General features: G+C 42.1%; 1 pseudogene; it reads left to right on the top strand.

Moving 5' to 3' along the window:
• The first annotated feature begins 4,008 nt into the window (after positions 1–4,008).
• Positions 4,009–5,188, top strand: LOC101571335 (annotated as a pseudogene).

Here is a 5,188-nt window from a genome sequence, read left to right as displayed (position 1 = left end):
CATGAATGATGTTCTCTACCAGGTGCCACTTTGCCTTAGAGCCAGCCAAGTATGGCCAGAAACCCCCAGCACCCGTGAGCTACATAAACCTTTCCTTCCTTAATTTGGGGTGTTGGGTATTTTGTCCCAAAAACAAGAGAAAAGTAACTGAGACAAACACCCACTTTTCTGGGCTAACAATCACACTCATGCATGGCTTCTACATGCCAGAACATGCGTACCTGTACAGGCACAGTGCGAATGCCGGGCTTGCCTAGGCAGTGTCTGTCAAGGGGAAGGCAGGTGGTCCTAGCTGGGGCTGCACACACACTTCATGGCTGCAGGCCCAAACACTGAATCCAGATTGTCTCCCAACTGTGTGGCTCTGTGATTTTTTTTATCTAAAGCCAAATGCTTCTTACATTTCTTTGCTTCAAGTCTGTATGGAAGCACAAATATAAAAAACACGAAGATAGTACAGTGAAGTCTGACTGCATGTGCCTTATCTTTATGCACTCCATGTAAAGTTCTGAGGATATTTACTATGAGGTTTGATCCAAAGAGCCAAGACCCCTGATGTCATCACAGTTGAACTTGGTAAACAGTGTTTATCTCTGATGCACAGTGTGATGAATGTTGTAAACCACAGGCCAACAACAGATACACACACACACACACACACACACACACACACACACACACACAGAAGCCAGCTTGCTCAGCAGTCTTGGGTCTTTCCCCAGAAAAAAATGTGATAGAAATGCCTTCTGTTTACGCTGTTTACGCCTGATCTATTTTCGATAGTTGAAACCAAAAATTACAAGACTTTTAGTTTGCATCCTGTCCTAGAGCACTTGGTTTTACACCAGACTCCAAAGACGTGTGCTTAATTTTATATTTGTCCTGCCTTCTTCTCACACAATTTAGAAACATCTTGCTGGCTTCGCAGTAATCAGAACATGAAACACTGCCTGGTGTCCCAAACATAACCCACGGGGCGGCCTAGCATTTCTCCCAGGGCTCTGAGGACTTGGGCGCAAATGTTGCAAAAACACATGCTGACAATGTCATTAAAAGTAAGAAAACAGATGGTTCTTTGCCTTGAATTTATGCAGGCAATTTTCTGTGTTCAGGACAAGTTCAATTAAATAGCCATTTCAACCGGCGTGCAGCTAACAAACAACTGTGCACACATTTTCCATTTTAGAATAACTGACTGTTTTTTTCCCCACCTCTTCCTGCTTCTTTATCCTGGGTGAATATGTTTGACATTTTCAGTCTTAAGACAGCAAATGTTGCAGCACTTGCTTTGCTTTGTCACAGTGTCTTCACTGTAACTACCCTTGGCACGGGGGAGCAGTACAGCGCAGTGACCAGGCGCTTGTGCTTTAGGAATTGAATTAAAATCCTCGAACAGCTCACCATTCTGCGCTTCATTATCTTATTGTTTTTCTTGAGAGACCAATAACAGTACCAACCCCATGAAACTTTTGTGAGAAGACAGACTTTAGAGAAAAGCATCTGGTACATAGAAAGGACTCAACCACATTTCAATGTCCTTGTGAATATGTACGTTTCGAGATGCAGGCGTAGAGCAATTCCTGCTTTCTTAGGCTGATGGTTCTTTAATAATGTGAATTAGAGCAAATGGAAAGTGAGCTCAGCCTCCGTGATTTGAAGTTTTCCCTGAATGCTTCTTCCTTTTTCTTCTTAACTAAACATAAAAGTGTCCCATCCTGAAGGGGGACGGCCAGGAGCGCAGGAGTGCTCCTCATCGGCCCTGAGCCCTTTTGTGCTGCCTGTCGCTCGGGGACTGGGAGACAGCCTTCCCACCACCGTACTGTCAGCACACAAGAGGCTAAAACCCCCATGGAGTCAGTCACCGGCTGAACTGTGAACACAGTGGTATTTCCACACGCTCACTCTGTGCTGTCCCCAAATTGCTATGGGAGCTCTGCGAGCACACAGCAGAACGTAGAGCTGCGTGGGGTTCTGCGGCAGCGGGAAGAGCAGCCCACGTGTGCCTGGCTCCCCACTGCAGGGGCTGCAAGGAGCTTCTCCTGCAGCTGGAGCTCTTTTTTCTTTTCTTTTTTTTCCCATAATTTTATTGAGAAACAAATAGCAATGAGACAGTTTCAAATCAAATTGGTAGGACAGTTTCAATAATTAACACATTACATACATTCTTCCTAGTGGTTAATTCTTGTACAAGATGCGGACATGATATCCTATTTACAAACCATTAGAACAAATCCCTCTATTCATTAAGAGAATGTAACTATATATCTATCCTAACCACTTTGAATACAGAGATACAAAATGGTCATTCATTTGTATCCCATTTTTTTGTTAAGTTCCATCATTTAAATATTATAGGTGTGTAAACTCAGCAAAATACTCTAAAAGAGTTCAGTAGTCCATAATAGTATTGGGTCTTCCACTTCACTGGCAATGTCAGAAATTGTTGACCTGAGTCCCCTACAGCTCAACATAACAGCATGGCTTTACTTCTTATACTTCGTTTTTATACTTTTCTGCTGGATGGTTAAGACCAAGGTAAAGCAGGACCTATGCAACAAGAGTTGTAGCTTTTGGGTCTGATAAGGTCAGTGAAATCCCCTCAGGATTTATCCTGAGATCTTGTACCTCAGACTGTAGAACCTTTGTCAGTGTCAGCCATGTGGATGAGTCACGGCCATTGCTTGGCCAATGTGTGGAGCTCTTTTTTCTGGGTCCTTAATTGGTTCTGATTGGGAGCATAAGGGACACTTTCTGTATTGTACATCACTGTATTTAAATTATACATCAAGTATAAAATAATATAAATTTCATTAATACTGATTTTTTTTTTTCCTGAACTCTACTCTTATGAAATTGAAGCTACCCAAGAAATGAATTGGATTCAACATTTTAACAAAAACTTAAAAACCGTGCTGGCCTGATAGCTCAGCAGACTAAAGCGCCTACTTAGGCAAAGCGCAGTGGCTGGGGTTCGATCCTTGGCCTGCCATGCCAGCCCCACCCCCAGAGTGCACTGAGAGGGCAGTCAGACTGCACATGGCAGCACACGCCTGTAATCCCAGCACTTGGGAGGTTGTAAACAGGAGAACCACTCGAGTCCGATCGATTACAGTGAGACCCTGAACACCCTGTAGATCCTGCCCTAAATACAGAAAAAAAAAAAAATTAAAAGCTAACATACTATATTGTGTGGCTTTAAATGTAGAGTCTACACGCCTCGTAAGTTTCTCCAAGTTTCATACTTCTCAGGGCAAAGCATTCTTTGTCACATTCCTAGGATCACATTTCCTAGCATAAAGGGAGAGATCCTTCAGTAGGAGGTAAGGAGGAACCACGGCAGACAGAGCTCTAGGACTTTCCGCGTAGATTGTCATTTGGTCGGCTCTTCTCCTCGTAGGACAGTGTTGTAAGCCTCTCTGTCTCTGTCTCTCTGTCTCTCTCTGATTCTCTGTCTCTCTCTGTCTTTCTCTCTCTCTCTGTCTCTCTCTGTCTGTCTGTCTGTCTGTCTCTCTCCAAGTTTTCCTTCAGTTTCATACACCATGATCTACAAAAATTGCAGTAAAGTCTTTGAATTAAACTAGCCAATTAATTGTGAAAACATGTTCCTTGTAAATTTATCCCAGTGACAGACTGAATCAATTGTATGACTCATTTAGATGCATATTAAAGAATACAGAACTGTGGTTAGTTATTTGCATATTTATAAAACATTTTTGGTTTTTAAGTCTTATTTCTTTTAATTTTCACTTATTCATGTCAAGGACTACAAATGCTTCATAACAGAATTAACATAACATATATGTTAAAATGTTTATGATCGGGCTCCATGAGCGCCCGGCAGTCTGAGGGAGAGAGAAAGAGGAGGGGAGGAGGAAGATTCAGGGAGTAGGAGCTGGGGAGCCCTTCTGCGCCACAGAACATTTCTACTGACTTGGTGAAGATAGAAAAACTGTCAGAAAGGCTGTAGCAGTTGTACATCGTTAAATATCTCTTTGTGAGAAAAAACTGTAGCTACTTTTGGTGACACTGTCCAGTTCCCACAATGTATCATTCTTTATCTGAAACTAGACATCCTCTGCAGCCAGAAGAACAAGAAGTAGGCATTGACCCCCTGTCGATTTATTCAAACAAGTCTAGAGGAGATTGAAATAGAAATGGAACAACAAGTTCTACTTTAGACTCAGAAGGGACTTTTAATTCATACAGGAAAGAATGGGAAGAACTGTTTGTAAACAACAATTACTTGGCAACAATAAGGCAGAAGGGGATTAATGGGCAGCTGAGAAGCAGCAGGTTCCGCAGCATTTGCTGGAAGCTATTTCTCTGTGTTCTTCCTCAAGATAAAAATCAGTGGATAAGCAGAATTAAAGAGTTAAGATTATGGTACAGCAACATTAAAGAAATACATATCACAAACCCCAGGAAGGTTGTTGGGCAACAAGATTTGATGATCAACAATCCCCTTTCACAGGATGAAGGGAGTCTTTGGAACAAAGTTTTCCAAGATAAAGAACTTCGATCAATGATTGAACAAGATGTCAAAAGAACGTTTCCTGAAATGCAGTTTTTCCAACAGGAAAATGTGAGAAAAATTCTTACAGATGTTCTTTTCTGTTATGCTCGAGAAAATGAGCAGTTACTTTATAAACAGGGAATGCATGAGCTATTAGCACCTATAGTCTTCATACTTCACTGTGACCATCAAGCTTTTCTACATGCCAGTGAGTCTGCACAGCCCAGTGAGGAAATGAAAACTCTCTTGAACCCTGAATATCTGGAACATGATGCCTATGCAATGTTCTCACAACTTATGGAAACTGCTGAGCCTTGGTTTTCTACTTTTGAACATGATAGTCAAAAGGGGAAAGATACTCTGATGACTCCTATCCCTTTTGCTAGACCACAGGACTTAGGACCAACAATTGCTATTGTTACTAAGGTCAACCAGATCCAGGATCATCTACTGAAGAAGCATGATATTGAGCTCTATATGCACTTGAACAGACTGGAAATTGCACCACAGATATACGGGTTACGATGGGTTCAGCTACTGTTCAGAAGGGAGTTCCCTCTGCAGGATCTACGGGTGGTTTGGGATGCCTTGTTTGCAGATGGCCTTAGCCTGAGTTTAGTTGACTACATCTTCATAGCCATGCTCCTCTATATCCGAGATGCTTGTAAGTTTTAA

This window comes from Octodon degus, unplaced genomic scaffold, assembly GCF_000260255.1.
Source record: "Octodon degus isolate 3935 unplaced genomic scaffold, OctDeg1.0 scaffold00039, whole genome shotgun sequence".
Lineage (NCBI taxonomy): Eukaryota > Metazoa > Chordata > Mammalia > Rodentia > Octodontidae > Octodon > Octodon degus.
Note: the sequence above shows the minus strand (reverse complement) of the source record. Positions and strands in the feature narration are given on the sequence as shown.